The following is a 20,837-nucleotide window of genomic DNA, read 5'->3' on the forward strand; positions in this document are numbered from 1 at the left end:
GGGGATGTGAGAAATTAGAATAATCAATGTCTGAGGGGTCAGTCAGTCTCCAAGTGTCTATTAGTTGATGGTCAAGCAAGGTGCGCCTCACCCTTCTATACTCCTTCTTGGGTCTATAGAATTTTTTTTTAGATGTATCATGGAGAGGGTCAAGAGCCCAATTTAAGTCACCGCCGATTACCATTACCCCTTCAAGGAGAGGTTCCACTTTGTCTAAAACAAGACTAAAAGGAGGGCTGTTTCATGTTAGGAGCATTAACATTCTGTCACACATCGCAGGCAGCGGCGGCCGCGCTTGTCCCTGCGGGTGACTTGGACTGCCCAGCGCCTCTCTCCCCCCGGCGGTCTCCGGGTCCCGGCGCCGGGTCGGTGCGTTCCTCCGGCGGTTTCCCGGAGCGAGGGCGCCGCCATCGTGAGTGTGGTCAGGGAGGCGGAGCAGGACTGACGTCACCTGCCTGCTCCGCCAATCAGGCAAGGGCGGGGAATTCAAAGCCAGACGCCGGGCAGAGATCCGGTGCCTGAGTATCATCGATTCTGCCTCAGAAGCTGTGATTTCCAGAGCTCCCACGTTCCTGCGGTCTCCGTGTCTGCATCTCCGTGCCTCCAAGCATCTCCGTGCCTCCAAGCACTTCCGTGCCTCCAAGCATCTCCGTGCCTCCAAGCATTTCCGTGCCTCCAAGCATCTCCGTGCCTCCAAGCACTTCCGTGCCTCCAAGCATCTCCGTGCCTCCAAGCATCTCCGTGCCTCCAAGCACTTCCGTGCCTCCAAGCATCTCCGTGCCTCCAAGCATTTCCGTGCCTCCAAGCACTTCCGTGCCTCCAAGCATCTCCGTGCCTCCAAGCATCTCCGTGCCTCCAAGCACTTCCGTGCCTCCAAGCATCTCCGTGCCTCCAAGCATCTCCGTGCCTCCAAGCACTTCCGTGCCTCCAAGCATCTCAGTGCCTCCAAGCACTTCCGTGCTCCCAAGCATCTCTGTGCCTCCAGCACCTTAGTGCCTCCAGTACCTCAGTGCCTCCAGCACCACAGGGCCTCAGCACTCAGCATCACTGTGCCTCCGGCACCTCAGTGCCTCCCGCACCTCAGTGCCTCCAGTACCTCCAGCACCACAGTGCCTCAGCACTCAGCATCACTGTGCCTCCGGCACCTCCGTGCCTCAATACCTGTGCCTCCAGCACTTCAGTGCCTCAGCACTTAGCATCTCTGTGCCACCGACACCTCCGTGCCTCAATACCGGTGTCTCCAGCACCTCAGTATCTCTAGTACCTCTGTGCCTCAGCATTCAGTATCTTTACAAGTCTTGTCTTTCAGGAAACCTTCAAGTATTCTTCCGTGCTTCCTGCCTGCCGTTTTAATCCTGCATGAGGAAGACCTACATCCGGCCATCTCTACTGCGACCCAGTAGCGGTTCCTCTTCCCGGTCATTGGAAGAAGCCCCGAGTCCACAACATTCCCAAATCAGGTCAGTGATAGTATACTCAGGCCACATGGACCCGGGGAATCGGAACACGGACTCAAGTGCCATCCAGAACCTGGCTTCCCGAGTACAAAGTCAGGAAGCGGCACAAGGTCAGGTAATGCAGTACCTCCAGCAGTTGTCCGGGCGTCTGGATCAGATTCAGGCGTCTCTAGCCTCTGTAATTCCGGCACCTGTTCCAGTAGTTGCACCAGTTGCCGTTGCCAGCAATGTCCAACCATCGGCCGGTACTACCCCGCGCCTTCAGCTGCCTACTCCGTCCCGCTATAATGGGAATCCTAAAAATTGTCGGGGTTTCTTAAACCAATGCGAGGTACATTTCGAGCTACTTGCACACAACTTTCCTACAGACCGGTCCAAGGTAGCATATATTATTTCTCTGGTGGAAGGGTCTGCCTTGGATTGGGTGTCTCCATTATGGGAACGATCTGATCCCATGGTTTCCAACTATACCAACTTCATCACGTCCTTTCGAAGAATCTTCGACGAACCCGGCAGGATGACCACTGCTTCTTCCGACTTGCTCCGTGTTCGTCAGGGCTCCCGTTCCGTGGGTCAGTACGTGGTTCATTTCCAGACCATTGCCTCTGAATTACGCTGGAATAATGATGCCCTGAGAGCTGCCTTCTGGAACGGTCTCTCCGACCGGCTGAAAGATGAGCTGGTTACAAGGGATCTGCCGGATCCATTGGAAGAGTTGATTTCCCTTTGCGTCAAGGTGGATCTTCGGATGCAGGAGCGTGGAAGAGAACGTAGCCGTTCAGATCGTTCCAGGTTCCGGAATCCTACTCCTAGACCGGTGGCTTTGCCTAGCTCGGACGAGCCCATGCAAATTAACCGATCCCGACTGTCTCCGGAAGAACGACAGCGTCGTCGTGAGGGTAAACTTTGCCTATACTGTGGAGCCGCAGATCATTTTCTTAAGTTTTGTAAATCCCGTCCGGGAAACGGGCAGGCCTAGCTTGTTCCGGAGGAGTCAAGCTGGGGGTTACGACTAAAGCTTCTCCAACTTCGGACTGTTTGCTTCCCGTAACTCTGGTCACCGATTCAGCCTCCAAGTCTTGTGAAGCTCTGTTGGATTCCGGGGCTGCGGGGAACTTCGTTTCTTCCTCCTGTGCCCAAAGCATGGGTTTAAAGTTACGGCCTATCGAGCGGCCAATTTCGTTGACGGCTATCAACGGGACTAGAATTTCCAAGGGTCTCATAATGTGGCGCACGGGGCCAGTTAAGCTGCAGGTCGGGGCTCTACATCAGGAAGGTCTGGAACTCTTGGTGATCCCAGAAATGCACCATGATCTGGTCCTTGGAATGCCTTGGCTAAAAATTCATAATCCCCACATTGACTGTAAGTCTTCACAAATTCTGTCCTGGAGTTCCTTTTGTCACGCTAATTGTCTCACTCCTGTTTGTCCGCTCCGTGTCTCCTCCAAGACGGATGAAGAGCATATTCCGGAGGCGTATCAAGGGTACAAGGATGTATTTTCGGAACAAGCAGCTGATCTGTTACCACCTCATAGGCCTTGGGACTGCCCTATTGACCTTGTCCTAGGGAAGACGCCACCTCGTGGTCGCACATATCCCCTGTCACTTCCCGAGACTCAAGCTATGTCGGAATATATTAAGTCCAATCTGCTTAAGGGATTTATTCGCCCCTCTTCCTCCCCTGCTGGAGCGGGCTTCTTTTTCGTGAAGAAGAAGGACGGGGGGTTGAGACCATGCATCGACTACCGCGGCTTAAACGATATTGCTATCAAAAATAAATACCCCTTGCCACTAATCACAGAGTTATTTGATAGGGTTCGTGGTGCCCGCGTTTTCTCCAAACTTGACTTGAGGGGAGCTTATAATCTTATACGCATCCGAGAAGAGGATGAATGGAAGACTGCCTTCAATACCCGAGATGGGCATTACGAATACTTGGTGATGCCGTTCGGTCTCAGTAATGCTCCTGCTGTTTTCCAGGGATTCGTCAACGAAATCTTTCGTGACATGTTATATCAGAGTGTTGTGGTATATTTGGACGACATACTGATCTTTTCCAAGAATCTTGTTGAACACAGGACTCAAGTCAAAGAAGTGCTCCACCGTTTACGAGAGAATCATCTCTATGCTAAGCTTTCCAAATGCACCTTTGAAGTAACATCAATTCCGTTCCTCGGTTATATCATCTCGGGGACGGAGCTTCGCATGGATCCGGAAAAGCTTTCTGCCATTCGTGACTGGACTCAGCCTCTTTCTTTGAAGGCAATACAAAGGTTCCTGGGCTTTGCGAATTACTACAGGAAATTCATTAGAGGTTTCTCCACCATTGTTGCGCCCATTACTGCCCTGACAAGAAAGGGTTCTAATCCAAGTTTGTGGCCTCCCGAAGCCATTGAGGCATTTTCCCACTTAAAATTAGCTTTCATGGCCGCTCCAGTTCTCCAACAACCAAATTTCGATGAACCTTTCTTCCTAGAGCTTGATGCATCTTCAGTCGGGGTTGGGGCCGTTCTCTCTCAGTACTCCTCTGATAAGAAATTACATCCGTGTGGCTTCCACTCTCGTAAATTCTCTCCGGCCGAACGAAATTACACTATTGGAGATCAGGAGCTTTTGACAATTAAATCCGCCTTGGAAGAGTGGAGATACCTTTTGGAAGGGGCTAAACATGTGTTTACCATTTACACGGATCACAAAAATTTGCTGTACATCAAATCCGCACAATGCTTGAATCCTCGCCAAGCGAGATGGGCACTTTTCTTTACTCGATTTTCTTTTGTTATCAAGTACCGGGCCGGGACTCTCAATATTAAAGCAGATGCGCTGTCCCGTTCACAAGTTTCCACAGACGAGGATGAATCTCTTGAGCGGAGTTTAATTCTAAATCCAGTTTCTGTCTCTGCTGCTTTAACTACTCCAGCTCCTCTTCCTGGAAGAATGTCCGTACCAGCTGGATTCCGGCCAAGAATACTACAGTGGGTCCATAACTCCAAGTTTTCCGGTCATCCCGGTGCCCAGAAGATGTACAAGTTTCTGCAAAGGTCTTACTGGTGGAACACCATGAGGAAGGATGTACAAGATTACGTTAATTCTTGTCCACAGTGTACACAACATAAATCTCCTCGTCTGCCTCCTGCAGGGTTACTTCGTCCTTTGCCTATTCCTGTGAGACCCTGGACTCACATTTCCATGGACTTCATCACTGACTTGCCCTGTTCCAAGGGTTGCAACACCGTCTGGGTAATCGTTGACCGTTTTTCAAAGATGGCATACTTCGTGCCTTTGACTGGTCTACCGACAGCTCCGAAACTAGCTCTACTGTTCATCCAAGAACATTTTCGGTTGCATGGGTTGCCACAAGAAATAGTCTCTGACCGTGGGGTACAGTTCACCGCCAGGTTTTGGAAAGCCCTCTGTTCGACTCTACAGATTAAACTTAAGTTTTCGTCCGCTTATCATCCCCAAACGAATGGTCAAACGGAACGAGTCAATCAAGATCTAGAGACTTTACTTCGCTTGTATCTCTCCCCTTCACAGGACAACTGGGTGGAGTTGTTGCCTTGGGCAGAGTTTGCCCATAACCATTCGTTTCATTCTTCCACTGGGGAATCTCCATTCTTCGTCAACTACGGGTTCCATCCACGTGTTCCAGAATTTCTAAGCCTTCCAATAGAAGAGGTCCCAGCTGTAACGTCCACTCTACGACACTTCGGACAAATTTGGAGTAAGGTTCATGCTAATCTTAAGAAGGTTTCAGTCCGGTACAAGTTCTTCGCAGATAAGAAACGGCGAGCCGCTCCTCAATACAAAGTTGGTGACAGGGTATGGCTGTCCACACGTAATCTCCGGTTGAAGGTGCCCACCATGAAGTTTGCTCCAAGGTTCATCGGTCCTTACCCTGTGCTACAAGTCTTAAATCCTGTGGTCTGTAAGCTGGGTTTGCCTTCCCACCTTCGAATACCTAATGCCTTTCATGTTTCTCTCCTCCGTCCCCTCATTCTGAATCGGTTCCACTCAGCATCCCCTAGGCCAACGTCTGTAGTGACTGAAGCTGGAACGGAGTTTGAAATCAAAGCTATTCTTGACTCTCGTTATCTTCATAAAAAACTACAGTACTTGGTAGACTGGAAAGGTTATGGTCCTGAGGAGAGAAGTTGGATTAATGCTACTGAAGTAACGGCTCCCCGACTGGTTCGGATCTTCCACTCCAGACATCCAACTAAGCCCGGAAAGTGTCCAGGGGCCACTCCTGGAGGAGGGGGTACTGTCACACATCGCAGGCAGCGGCGGCCGCGCTTGTCCCTGCGGGTGACTTGGACTGCCCGGCGCCTCTCTCCCCCCGGCGGTCTCCGGGTCCCGGCGGCGGGTCGGTGCGTTCCTCCGGCGGCTTCCCGGAGCGAGGGCGCCGCCATCGTGAGTGTGGTCAGGGAGGCGGAGCAGGACTGACGTCACCTGCCTGCTCCGCCAATCAGGCAAGGGCGGGGAATTCAAAGCCAGACGCCGGGCAGAGATCCGGTGCCTGAGTATCATCGATTCTGCCTCAGAAGCTGTGATTTCCAGAGCTCCCACGTTCCTGCGGTCTCCGTGTCTGCATCTCCGTGCCTCCAAGCATCTCCGTGCCTCCAAGCATTTCCGTGCCTCCAAGCATCTCCGTGCCTCCAAGCACTTCCGTGCCTCTAAGCACTTCCGTGCCTCCAAGCACTTCCGTGCCTCCAAGCATCTCCGTGCCTCCAAGCATCTCCGTGCCTCCAAGCACTTCCGTGCCTCCAAGCATCTCCGTGCCTCCAAGCATCTCCGTGCCTCCAAGCACTTCCGTGCCTCCAAGCATCTCAGTGCCTCCAAGCACTTCCGTGCTCCCAAGCATCTCTGTGCCTCCAGTACCTCAGTGCCTCCAGCACCACAGGGCCTCAGCACTCAGCATCACTGTGCCTCCGGCACCTCAGTGCCTCCGGCACCTCAGTGCCTCCAGCACCTCCGTGCCTCAGCACTCAGCATCACTGTGCCTCCGGCACCTCCGTGCCTCAATACCTGTGCCTCCAGCACTTCAGTGCCTCAGCACTCAGCATCTCTGTGCCACCGACACCTCCGTGCCTCAATACCGGTGTCTCCAGCACCTCAGTATCTCCAGTACCTCTGTGCCTTAGCATTCAGTATCTTTACAAGTCTTGTCTTTCAGGAAACCTACAAGTATTCTTCCGTGCTTCCTGCCTGCCGTTTTAATCCTGCATGAGGAAGACCTACATCCGGCCATCTCTACTGCGACCCAGTAGCGGTTCCTCTTCCCGGTCATCGGAAGAAGCCCCGAGTCCACAACATTCCCAAATCAGGTCAGTGATACATTCAGAAAGGAGAAACGTTGGTTATTGATATCACATTTAACCAATAGGCCCCTGCCTTCCAATATTCTGTGAGAAGTGACATTAAGAACAGGTAAATGTCTTGCTAGCAATATAGCTACCCCCGACGTCTTCCCAGAGGGGAGCCATTTAAGGAGTTTGGATCGATACTCAGGAATGTTTATGCCCTTGATGTTAAGAGTAGTTATATGTAAATTGTCATGCCCCATCACGGGTCAAACCAAGGGAGTACACTATTTGTCACATAAACCATATAACAGCAGAGATATGGAGGCCATTGATTAAAATGCCTAACATAAGGAACATAGAAAGGAAAGTGTGAGGAGACACTAGGGATAAACAATAGAAGACAAAGTAAATGAGAAAAAGTGGGAAGAAAGACTGTTGTACAAAGGGATGTACAGCAGAAGTTGTAGATGTAGTATAAAACTATCAGCAACATGAAAAAAAGGACAGCTGCAAATGGATCAGGAGTGGAAACCTGCCTACAGAGGAAAAGTGGATGCAGCATAATGGGGGGTCTGTCGGGGTACCGAGGACAGCGACCACCCACGCTACAGAGTCAACAATGACTGAGAAAAACTTCTATATCTGGCACATAAGCTTAATTGCAAATAAGTAAGAGTATCATTCCACCAGAACATGTGTAATATAAGCAGACAAAATGCATATAATATCAGAATTAGTAAAAAAGAAAATCTAGGCATATGTCAACAGAAACATGAATTATCTCACCAACATGTAGCATAACATATTAATCAAGTCGGTGCAGAGGGTTGTGGGCCCGTAGGGTGATTCCCCCATTTACGTGGGGACCGTACTTGCTGCCACATATCATCATGATGAGCAATTGAAGGAAGCTCAGGTTGGCGGTGGAATCAGTCCCAATCTGGTAGCTCCAGAGGCTGTATACCAAGGGCGGTGAGGAAAGCCAGTAAATCTGACGGCTTAGAGAGAGTAGTTGATCTGCCGTTATGGGAAACCTGGAGATAGAACGGGAAGCCCCATCGATACTTCAGTTCATGTTTCCGAAGGGTGTCTGTAAGGGGCTTCAGAGCCCGGTGTTGTTGCAGAGTTGACCAGGCCAAATCTGGAAATAGCTGTATCTTGTCTCTTTGAAAGTCTATTCCATCCAACTGACAAGCCTTCCGCAATATCTCCTCTTTTTGGTTGTAATAATGTAGCCGGCAGATCACATCTCGCGGCCGGTCCGATGGCAAGCTTCTAGGTCTGAGGGCGCGATGTGCCCTATCAAATACAATTTCACTGTTGGAATCCAAGTCAATAATTTCTTCAAATATTTTTGTTAGGACGTCTGTGAGATCAGTCTGCTGGATGTCTTCAGTCTGTTGTTCTAACTTCCGCGATTATCCATATCTTCAATGCGAGATTTAAGGAAGGTAATATCAGTTGTCTGTTGCGAAATCACCTCTCTAAATTTAGTTAGATTGTCCACAGTAGTTGTTTCATGTTCCTCCAGCGTGTCCACTCAAGTCGCAAGTTGAGACATATCGTTTTGAATTGTGGCCACTTCTTGTTTGATGGTGGATAACAAGTGGGACTCTAAAGCTAAAAAGTCCTGTTTAATGGGCAGTGATTTAACATGGGACAAGATTTTGCTCATTTCCGCGGTTAGGAAGGAAGCCGCCTGAGGCTGCGTATCACGAGATGAAGAAATACCGTCGGATGATGTAGACAAAGTCGGGGAAGCAGGGACTGCGTTGCCTGAAGATGGATCTGCACTAGGTGATATTAAGAACTGATGCAGATCAGACGAATGGTGGTCAGTAGATCTCGGAGTCCCTTCCGGCTTGGTCTTAGTTTTTTTATTGCCTCTCACCATGAGATCGATCGGTAAGAGATATGCTCAGCAGCCAAATAACGGAGCAGACGTCCATGCGCTAGCCTTGGTATTATGAAAATGCGCGGGTCATCGCTGTGCAATGGCCCTAAGTGGCCATCAGCAGCTGGTCGTCAGCATCATGAGAGCGGTGATGATGATGAGGGCCCTTCTCAATCTGAGCGGGAGGTCATATGGAATATGACTGCTCTCTCCAAGTAATATGTGAAAAAATGGATATTGCAAAACTAGTGGAGTAAATAAGACTGTGCACTGGAATCTTTACAAGTCTGCAGCAAGTCTCCAGAGGGACGGTAAATGCAGGAGCAAGGGACTGCAATGCACAATATCAGGGCTGAGGCAGAAGCAGATATAGCCACTCAGAGCAACTTCTTTCAATGTTTGACATGTATATGGTGGTATAAAAAGGCTGCTTAAGTGAAAGGGTTAATTATAGTGGATGCTGAGCAGCCTGTATCTCCAGCCACTGCTTCTGTTTGCAAGCTGCACTCTGTGGAGCGACAGGCGTCCCCTTGTCTGTGTGAGGCTGCTTTAGATGGCCGCCGTGTGCAGGGACTTCAGACCGGGCTACGTCTCCACAATTCTCAGGAGCCGGCAACCCAGTCCTCCTCCAGAGATGGTCTCCCAGTCAGGTTCCCGCTACAGAGAGCCAGCAGTAGCAAGTGAGTCTGGACGGCTCGAACGGGACCTTTGCTAGTGACGTGGCTGATCGAGGTGCCGCGAATGGCAGCTCCAGTCACGGGTGAAACACAAGCCCCCTGCCTGGAGGTGGAGGAAAGACTGCAACCCACGGGAGCGCACGTAGTGCTCCCCGGCTCCGCAACCCCTCTCCATCACACGACCCCAAGCCTAGGAGAGCTTAAGGAGCGATCATGAGGCCTGGAAGGCAAATATGTAGCGCTGGGCAGCAGTATAAAGCACGGGCCAGGCAGGGGGCTAATAAGTCACACGTCCTCCTCTCATGCCAGTCAGGCCACGCCCCCATGTTCATCTTTTTTATCATTCAGAAGACATACCACTGCACAGCCCTGGTATGCGTGCTTAATGATCTTCTGATGGCAAGTGACCGAGGTGACTGATCAATATTAATCCTGGATCGCTCTGCAGCATTTGATACAGTGGACATGGGATTCTGATTGAGCGCCTGAAAGAATTCTGTGGACTGGATGGCACAGTCCTTCTTTACTGGTTCAAATAATTTCTCACCGGCAGGTCACAGAGAGTGTCATTTGGAGTATACCTTGTCACCAGTGCCACTGCCATGTGGTGTTCCTCAAGGTTCTATACTATCCCCCATGCTTTTTGCAGTATACATGCTATTAATGAGTGAAATAAGCTGACTGGTCTACCACTGCTATGCAGATGTGTAGTGTCCCGGAATGATAAATAGATGGCTTTCATAATAACTGACTACTTCTATTGTACCTTCCTTGTCGATCTCCCAATCACACTGGTGTGGTTTCTTTCTGAGTGTGCAGGGTTTTCGAAGAAGCCTTTCTTCCCTACACAGTCATTACTTGAAACACAAATTGGTTAAGTTTTATTTTAAAGAAGTTGCATTAATAATTACCAAGATTTTCAAGTTAATAATACATACAAATTTTACAATTATTATTATTTATTATTATCCTTTATTTATATGGCGCCACAAGGGTTCTGCAGCGCCCAATTACAGAGTACATATTCACATAATCAAAATAGGAAAACAGTGACTTACAGCTGAAGACAATATAGGACAAGTACAGGGTAACTAAGCATTACAACACCAGTAAACGACATAGAAATAAGTTTCAAAGTGGTCAAAAAACTGCAGGATTTGGGCAGTTGAGGATTATTAAAGTAAGAAAAGGATAAGCGCATGAGGGAAGAGGGCCCTACTCGTGAGAGCTTACATTCTAAGGGGAGGGGCAGACAGACAGGGGTGACATAGATGGGGTACGTAGAGAGCGTGGAACAGAGGATTAATATGAGATTTGGCAGGGTACCAAGTAACACTTTTCACAATTTAAACTCCAAGCTACCGCATTAACGGTTAAGCTAAATAATTGTTTACAAATGCAGTTGACATAATGTCGATATAACAGAAGTGACCCAAAAAAGGTGCAATTGCAATCCTTAGCAATGCAAATGCAGGAGGAGGTGCACTCTGCACCCCAGCTGCTCAGTGTACCCCGCCCCCACACCGCTGACACCAGCAGCCGCATTCTGCCCCAAAGCTGACAGCCACACAATGCCCCCAGCCACTCACTGCACAATGACCCCCCGTCGCCTACACTCACTACACAGCCAGCCCCCATGCCGCCAACTCTCGCCTGTCCCCAATGCTGGTGCAGCATGGAAGCTGGGAAAGACGTCTTCCCCTCCATGCTGTAAGTGGACACTGGGTCTGTCCTCCTCACTGCGTGGCCAACACTGCAGCAGCCACTGTGCAGACGTCTGTCTACAGCCTACTGCCATGGCACCTGCAGCTGTCACTGGCTAAACTGCTCCCCTCCCATGTCCGTGCCGACTTGCTGACCTGCTGTTCATCTCTGGCACATGTGCAGTTAGCTCCTTATGGGCTGAGAATGCGGTATCTGGAGGTACCGCCCTATTCATCAGGATCGCGGAAGGGCCAGCTTTCGAATCTCTCCGTCGGAAGGGTAAGCATTAATGAATTGCTGTTTCCCATCCTTTTTGGGCAGTGGGTGGCTCTGCAGTACAGCTTTTCTCTCTCCCTCTAAACTGCAGTTACTCAGTCCAACTCCTGCTCACTCTCAAGTGTCACTTGTCTCACTGCTCATGTGACCTGCTCCTGCCCTCATTGCCAGCTACAGAGGCCAGCTGGCTGTGACTAAGGGGGACATGTACTAAGCAGTGATAAAAGTGGAGAAGTGAGCCAGTGGAGAAGTTGCCCAAGGCAACCAATCAGCTGCTCTGTATATGTTTTTAGTATGCAAATTATAAATGTTAGGTCAATGCTGATTGGTTGCCATAGGCAACTTCTCCACTGCGTCACTTCTCCACTTTTATCACTGCTTTGTACATATCCCACTAAATCCTGATAAAACAGAGGTCCATATGATAGTACCTCAACATGAAAGAACAAGACTGCAACCAGAAGTTGCAGGGAACGCAACTGCAATGAGGAACCAGAAAGCCCAGCAAGCAATCCCACTACACCAACACCATTTTTAATTTTTTCGTAATTAGGGGTCTATTTACTAAGCCTTAGATGGAGATCTTAGATGGAGATAAAGTGCACGGAGATAAAGTACCAGCCAACCAGCTCCTGTCATTTTTCAAACCCAGCCTGTGACATGTTATTTAGCAGCTGATTGGCTGGTACTTTATCTCCGTCCACTTTATCTCCACCCAAGTCTTAGTAGACCCTATAGTTCTGCCTAGACTTTGTGGCCTGGCAGTTTACTTCCTTACTGGGAGGGATCGGGGTTCAGAGTGCAGAACCGCCCTCAATGTGTGACCAGAGCCACTTCATGGAGAAACCTGGAAGCACATCTACAGTAGCGGCGGCACTGCGCAGCTGACCGACGGATCGTGCTTGGACAATGACACACAGCCATGGTGACGGTGAGACCCTCTCTCCCCTACCATCTGTCCGTCCATGCCCAGGCTCCGTCGATCTACAGTATGTCCCTATATGGTGTTCTGTCTATGGCATCCCACGTTCGTTTGTCCATTTATCCATCTATGCCCCAATATGGTGCTCTGTCTGTCTATGCCCTCCCACATCCATCTGTCCATCTATGCCCCTATATGGTGCTGTATCCTTCCATCTATGCCCCCACCACGTACATCCGTCTGTCAGTCAATACCCCCCTATGGTGTTCTGTACATCTGTCTGCCTGTCTATGCCCCCATATGTTGCTTTGTCCATCCGTTTGTCCATCTTTGACCCCTTCCCCCATATTCTTCCGTCTATGACGACATATGGTACTCTGCCCATCTGTCTGTCTGTCTCCCCATACGGTGCTCTGTCTGTCCATTATGCCCCCATTTGGTGCTCTGTCTGTCCGTCTATGCCCCCCATTTGTCCTGTGCTGTAGTCAGGTAGTGTCTCTCCTGCCCGCTCCGCCTTCCCCCAACACTCTCTCATTCTCCTCTCTTTTTCTCTCTCTCCCAGACAGACACTTCCTCTCTCTCCCTCACTATCTTGTTGACATTCTCTTCCTATCTCTCTCCCTGACACTGTTTCTTTCTCTCTCTCTCTCTCCTGGACACTGTCTCTTTCTCTCTCACTGACACCCTCTCTCCCCCCCGTCTCTACCTGAAACTAACTCTCTCTTGCTTTTCTCTTTCTCTCTCCCTCCCTGACTCTCTCTCACTTCCGCTCGCACCCCTCTGTCTCTTTTGCTCCTCCCCCTCTCTCTGACTCCCTAATACCCTCTTTCTCTCCCCTCTCAACCCTTTCTCTCTCTTTCTTCCTGACACCCTCTCTCTCTCCCACTCCTCTCTCTTCTTCTCTCATGTCCTCTTTTTCCATGAAACCTCTTTCTCGCTCCTCTCTCTATTTCTCTCTCCCTCTCCCCTTGACACCCTTTTTGTCTCTCACTCCCCTCTCTCTCCTGCCCTCTTAAGGGTCATTATACAGGGCCATCTTAACAGCAGTGTACGCCCCAGGGCAAAGCAATGCACTGGGGCCCCCTCCCATCCTCCAGCGTTAGGGGTGGGGGGTGCTATCAGTGGCAGCTTTGATGTTCCGTGGGCGGTAGGGGGTGTTCTATCTTCTGCTCAGAATGTAGGACCTGGAGCAGTAATTTCTGCTAATTACTCCTTTACTGTACAGATGATGGGAGATGGGGCGGGAAGGAGAACACTACTGTAAACTGTAGAAGGGGGCATTGGGCTGAATGAAGGGGCCCTGGTACATAACTTCCAGGGTGGTATGGGGTATTTAATATGCAAGGTAGGGGTGGATAGTGGAGTGTGCTTAATAGTCATCCTTTTCTGGTGCTGTGGGGGGGAAAGCTTGCTTGACTGCAGATAACGCCAGTTCTTGGAACTAGATTTCTTAGCTTTCAATGGGATAAAAAAAACTACAGAGTCCCACCTTTCAGTAGGTACTGGGGACTGTCCCACCTTTGAGTAGGTACTGGGGACTTTGGGGGTCAGAGTTCAGGAGTCAGAGCAGCCCACAGACAAAAATATATAGGGACCAGCTGCTTGAAGGCTGATATCTCTGTTTTTGGGCATAGCAGAGACAAGCTGCCAGTGCCCACCGAACGGGGAGAGTCCCAGCTTTTGGAGTCTACCCTCAGAAAAACGCTACGTCAGGCAGAACCCAAGATATCTGGCTGAGAAGAGCAATTAACAGGCTCGGATGGGGACCACTGCTTTGAAGCCGGATATCTCCGATTCCCCAGGGCCGATTTTCAAAAATCTGGAAACACTGGAAAAAGGGGACCCTCAGCTATCAGCCTCGGAACCTTCTAATCCTGGGACCCATAGGCAACTGCTTATTGAGCCTATACAAAAATACGGCCCTGCCATTATCGTGACAATGGTGGGGGGCTTTCAACATTTTGCTATGTTCTAACAAAATGGTCTAGTTATGCCCCTGACTGCAGCATAGCCAACCACCTGGACTTAAAGTTGGGGCTTCAGAATTACAAATACTGATCATGTGCAAAATCTTGGCATTGTACTGTATGGTTGTTTGACACTTAAGCATCAGGTATCAGCCACAATCAAATCCTAATTCTACACCTGAAAAATATAGCCTGAATCAAGCACTTAATTCCCTCTGAAGATCTGCCAAAAGTCATACATTAATTTGCATAATCTCAATTAGACTACTGCAATGCCCTCTACCTTGGTCTACCAGCAAAAGAATTACACCGCTTACAGCTGGTACAAAACTCAGCTGCCAGGCTGTTAAGCAACCAACCCCGTTCCAGCCACATAACACCCATACTCTACTCCCTCCACTGGTTACCTGTAAGATTGGCTTACTGACTTTCAAAGCCTACATAAGCAGGGCCCAAGGTACCTGAAGCAGCTTCTGATTCCATGCTGCCCCACTCATTTACTGTGATCTGTAGATGACAGACTAATAGCAGTACCTAGAATCTCCTGGACTTAATCTGGGGGTCGAGCTTTTAGCCATGCTTCCCCACACAGTTCGAGAAGCCCCCACATTATAAGACTTTTCTGTTTACTCACACATTTCCTTAATGTGCCTTTAATATCTCCATGCTCTCTGTATTTTATAAAATGCTTTTCTGTACTTCATTGTTTCTGTACTGTATTCTGTTCATTCTGTCTGTTCAGTGTCTTGCTTCTATTGAGGAAAGAAAGAGTGCTATATAAATAAAATTATTATTATTATTATTATTATTATTATTATTATTATAGCTACGGGTGCTCTATAATTGAGCTGTGGAGACCCTTCTTTCAAACTCTTTAGCTGAAAGTTAACCTCTTTATATTGTCACTCTGTAATGTGAAACAAGCATGTACTATATTCTTATCTACCAACACATGATGTCTTACTCTTTACATCAATTTGTTTTGAATATGAGTTGATTTATTGAGGAATTATAAATATCCATTAATTATAATAAATCTTATGAAGTTAATATTTTTTTATTTAACATGTACAGCAACTTTTCTCCAAATTCAGGGATGTATATCATAAAATGAGTGTCCTTTTCTCTGTCATTAAAGTATACATTTCACTGCTTTATGAGAACACACTCTGCAAGAATAAATGTTCAATTAAATTTTGGAAATGGAAAAACAAATTAAATATTCTATAAATTTGCAGAGACAAGCTGTGGAGTGTACAGTGTTTCCAGTGCGGTTTCGTTTGTTGTGAAACTATAGATTTCTACATGTTCAAGCTCAAGTAGAAAAACACGTCACTACGGTATGTGTGCAAACAAGAACAATAATGTAATCCCACAAATGATAATAGTAAACTGTTATATGCTCTATACATCACTCATTTCCGACAAAAAGTAAATAATATCAGACCTTTGTGAGACATTGATGGGTGTGACTGGTCTGACGATGACTAGACAACAATGGTATAATGTAAAAAGGGCAAGTTTGCTGATGTACACAGCTGGGATCAGGGATTTAATATGGAAAAATTAGAAAGCCAAAACCAGAATTATATTGCTTTATGAGCCCTACACACCGGACGATATCTAAGAACGATATTGTTCAGAAATGAACAATATATCGTTCATATCGTTTAGTGTGGAAGCACCAATGATGAGCGATGTGCATCGTTGGTTTTTCAACATTTTTCAATGCAAGCCAATTTGGATGATATTTATCATCATTCATATCCATCATCGTTCAAATCGCACTAATTGTCCAGTGTCCTGTGCAAATACTGAGTTGTTGGAATATATATCACCATCCTGAATTAAACCTTTTTGGCATCCACATTTCTCAACAATGATTATTATACCCATTTCACACCGCTGATTCGACCCAGGTTATTGCTATATCGGGTCACAGCTTGGTGTGAAAGAGTCCCCGGGAACCCAACCCAGGTAGCTACCCTGTTTATGGGGCAGTGTGAACAGATTACCCGGATCATAATACCCTGATCAAACCCTATCAAGAGCCGTCTCACCAGCGCTTGGAGATGATGTCATGATGATGTCATTTCCAAGCATTGGCAGAGGAGAAGCCCCAGCAATAGCCCAGGTCCAGCCTGTGGTGTGAACGGAATTTAAGCTGTTGTGAGACGGCTTGAAAGCCGTGTTCAGTGACCCGGGCAGGACCCAGGATTGCGGTGTGAAAGGGGTATTACAAGAAATTTCAAATTTCATGTTATCTTATTCACAGATTTATATAGTACTTGTGAGCAGCGCACTTAGGTTCCTGATCCAGACATTGTCCATGTGTGCACAGAAACAAGTGTGTATAATAGACTGTGTGCCGAGTTGTACACATCTGGTGCTCTGACCTCTTCCTATCTTTACACTTTGTTATTATCACGAGGGTGCAACTGTACCAGCCAACACTTGGTGCAAGTGATATGCTGGGAAAGAGATGTATTTAAGCTTACATCCGGCTCTTCATAGCCTGCACATGTGGCAACATGCCCTCTCTGATGTGAGAAGTCATGCTACAGCCAAGTACGGGATGCAGTTAATATACCGGCTGTCGGGATCCCGGCTATCAGATGGCAGACACCGGAATCGCGACAGCCGGTGAAATGCCAGCAGACAGAATCCTGACAACTGCGGGTTATTCCCACTTGGTTGGGCCCGAAGCGTGGCGAGTGCAGTGAATGCGCCAGGGAACTCGCTGCCTCTATTCTGGCAGACGGTATTGCGTCAGCCGACATCCCGTCTGCCGGCCAGTCATGAGTGTTGATGCAATTAAAATGCACAAGCCTCCGCACCACCCATTTTTGTGTATGCTATGTTCCGCAGCATGCGCAGAGTAAACAAAATGCAAGATACACTCCGCAAACAGTCATATGTTCAACTCAGCAACAGACTCTAGGCATTAGTATTTGGATATAACCTCTTTATATCCTAAATGACAATAAAGAACATAGAATTGCATCATGCCAATAATAAGTGACTCTAAAAATTGGTTAACAGTGTCTGGAACCATTTTTTTGCTCCACCATTAACAAAAAGCAGGTCTTTCTGTTTGGCGGCCAATAGGCTCTATTCATTTTTTATAGAATGCGTCAGCCCCAGCAATAAGTTATGTGCACTTTACAGAGAATTTGGTAGACAGATGCGACAAGCAGTTTGAGTGGGAATAAGCAGATGCACCTTTCTTGTGAGAAATAATGTTAAGTTCAGAACTGTAGCTGTACAGGGAGTTATGGGACCCAAGAGTCAGGTAACCGTATCATCTAATTAAATCAAATGTAACATGGCTATTTAGCATACCTCACAGGAGTGTCAGCACTTCCTATCTACCAGGTCATCCAATGTCCCGTTCCCTTCCTTTAAATGCACCATTAGAATTTGTGCACACCGTGGCGAGATGCGCCTGTTCATGCTAAGCAGCGGGGAACGGGATGTGTCTCCAAGTCCAAACCTCCACTCATGCTGTTCCAATGGTGATAGAGGGCCAGAGCCCCCTGCCCTGAAATGTCCCTCTTACAGGACAGTTGGGACTGGAGGTATGAAACAGCACTGGACACATATGCCTCACGTGCCTAGTGGGAAATAGCTATAACATAGACTGGGATGATATATATACTGCAGATAGATAGATAGATAGATAGATAGATAGATAGATAGATAGATAGATAGATAGATACACATAGGTATAGATATATATATACACACAGAGATAGATATGAGATAGATCAATATATAGATAAATATTGAAATATTGCAGCCAGATTTGATATAGAAACAGGATAGGTGGATAATTGGATAAATGTTCGGGGTGGGGGGGGGGGGAATAAAACAAACAAACAAACAAACAAATAAATATATATATATATGTATATATATATATATATATATATATATATATATACATACACACACAGAGAGACACACATAATATAAGCAGGCAGGCAGCTCTTCGTGTTTACCTCTGAGAGGAGAGTTCTGATCATGGGCTCCAAAACTTTCCTTTCCACAAGTTTAAGATGAAATTGATCCCCCTCCCTGATCTCCTCTTTGTCAGAACACACAGGGAGGCGCAGACTGGCATTGTCACTGAACCAATAGCGACGTAACATTGCCTTGTTGACCACGCCTGCTGATCGGTGATTGGCTGCACTGTAGAAGCTGAATACCTTGTGTGTGCGTGTATGTAATGTATTCTATTCAGCAGTTCGCCAGCAGCCAGGCTGGAGGCAGCAGCCGCTCTCGCACGATAGACACGGTATCCTTCTGTGTGTATGCCCTCTGTATACTGTATCACTAACATTGCAACCTATGGAGTGACAGCAGGGTGAGTGAGACACTGCGGGGGGGATGGGCTCTGTGCTGCCCCTCAACTACCCTCCTCTATGTTATTACACCCCTCTCTGAATGTAACTAATCTCTTTAATGTAAAATAATAATCCATGTGAATAGGAACTGGCGTAATGTGTGTGCGGTCTGCGGTCTTGTATCCTGAGTAGCAGACTGGATACACGGAGTTTGCGTGCTGGCGGTGGCAGCAGCAGGTGGGCACCGGAGGGGACAGTCACCACCTGACTAGTGTACCATGGGGCAGAGTAATGCATATTATTATAGCTCACCTGACTGTGGACTGTGATCCTGCCTAAACCTAGGAGCTGATACTCATATGGAATGTAAATCCTGCCTCTGCTTTTGTGACATATCTGAGTGTCAATTTTGTAGCTCTTAAAATGACTTTGCATACCTTTAGTATGCCCATGTTGGGGCATTTAAAACGGTATATAATAATAGTTTAATAAGTATTAACTCAATAATAATGATTTATATTTGTTGCATTTAATAGTATGGTCTTATTTAAGTCAATTGTTTTTTGGCCGAACTGGATAATAGTGACCTCAACTGATTCTAACCATGTTGTGACCATATTATCATAACATTAGTCACTTGCTTGCTACATTATATTTTACAGAATAGTGTACTCCAGTGGTTCTCAAACTGTGTGCCATGGCACCCTAGGGTGCCTCGGGACACTTGCAGGGGTGCCTTGGGACATTTGCAGGGGTGCCTTGGATTGGTGGTCAAGGACCAATTCAAATGATTTATGGTTAGTGTAATAGGCAAAACCAGTGCTGGTGTCTGTCAATCCTTAAATATGTAGACAAACCTAGGCAAAGCCTGTCCCTCACCACACAATTGAACCTAAGGATGACCTATAAACAAAATTTACTTAATTTAATATTTCTTTTTCCATTTCTCATTAAGAAACTTTTGGCCTAGGGCTGCCGTGAAAAAAATTCTGATACCCTAGGACGCTGTGATTCAAAAAAGTTTGGGCACCTCTGGTGTACTCTATACAGTATGTAGCCTGGCCTAAAGGAAATTATGGAACGCCGATTACTTCTGTCCTGTGTCGTGCATGATGGTCACTGGCACCGTACATTATATGACATGCTCAATATTTTGAATAATCATGATTTTAATGTTGACTATGAATTTGTTGAATATTCTATGATTTTCTATAAAATTATTCTGCTGCGATACATTGTTTTCTAGATTACAGACAACTAAGCTAATTAATTAGAGTACCTAAATTAACAAAACATCAATTACAGTACTTTGTGTGGGTGCATATATCTACTATATATATAAACACACACATAATTGCAATTATCAAATTTGCTTTTGGGTGTATTGATAAAATGTGGCTGATTTATTTAGGAGCGTTAATGTGTTGTACACATGTTTGCGTATAATTGAATGGCTCTGTTTGGAAGGTTTTGGGCTCTGTCTAGTGTTGTTACATGATGTCATGTATTAGTAGTATTTGTAATTTTTTTTACAGTTATTGTTCTGCAATATTTATCTAACGAGCCGACGAGCCGCAGCTTTATGGATCTAAAGCTTTGTGGATAAAAGGCTTTATGCAACAATATTGGATTAAATCAAAGGCTTTATGTAACAATAAAAATAGTGTGCTCTAAGCCTGGCCGTCCAGGCTGGGAACTTTAGTTCTACAAAATCCGATGACTTACAGTATTAGTAATGGATTTCTGATGTAAGGTTTTATTCCAAAAGTGTAAATAATAAATCATGTAATTATTATTCTTGTATCTGTGTGTGATATTTTTGTTGTATATTAATGGCGATGGGGAATTCTGAACACCATGTAAATAATGATGTGGCTGGTGTAAACAGCCACCACCCCAAGTATGCTGCTTTGTATGCACTGTCAGATCGCTTACAATGATAATATGCATTAACACCTATCTGACAAAACTCATTGTTCATACAGCCAGCCACAGGCCGAAAAGAGAATCCTTTAGAGCTGTATTCAGTTCTTTAATTTGTAGTTTTTAATTAATTGTTCATTTTAAAAGTTTTTTTCATAGTGAAAACTATTTTTACAACATAAAAAAGGTGTATTTTTTTTTTCACCTTCAATTTATCACAGCAGTCTCCTAAGAGATGTTATTGTCATCTAATGTAGAGCACATCCGCTGAAAAATTAAACATTCTGGCTTTATTTCTGTAGTGAATTTTAAAGAATAAAATCGTATGTCTGATTGGTTGCTAGGGGTTACCGCAATATGTGCAG

The 20,837-nt window shown here is 46.7% G+C and overlaps 1 protein-coding gene and 1 long non-coding RNA gene across 2 annotated transcripts in view; one reads left to right on the forward strand and one right to left on the reverse strand.

The window, feature by feature from the left end:
• The window catches only part of LOC134943479 (uncharacterized), a 30,462-nt gene extending 12,176 nt beyond the window's left edge, over positions 1 to 18,286 (reverse strand). The window contains exons 1-2 of the long non-coding RNA XR_010181563.1: positions 18,205 to 18,286; positions 14,838 to 14,955 (exon numbers count right to left, since the gene is read on the reverse strand). This is a non-coding gene — a long non-coding RNA (uncharacterized LOC134943479). The remainder of the gene's footprint in view (positions 1 to 14,837; positions 14,956 to 18,204) is intronic.
• Positions 18,287 to 18,453: 167 nt separating this feature from the next.
• The window catches only part of LYPD6 (LY6/PLAUR domain containing 6), a 197,884-nt gene continuing 195,500 nt past the window's right edge, over positions 18,454 to 20,837 (forward strand). Inside the window, exon 1 of the mRNA XM_063932303.1 lies at positions 18,454 to 18,569. The gene's annotated coding sequence lies outside the window, so the exon portion shown is untranslated. The remainder of the gene's footprint in view (positions 18,570 to 20,837) is intronic.

This window comes from Pseudophryne corroboree, chromosome 7, assembly GCF_028390025.1.
Source record: "Pseudophryne corroboree isolate aPseCor3 chromosome 7, aPseCor3.hap2, whole genome shotgun sequence".
NCBI lineage: Eukaryota > Metazoa > Chordata > Amphibia > Anura > Myobatrachidae > Pseudophryne > Pseudophryne corroboree.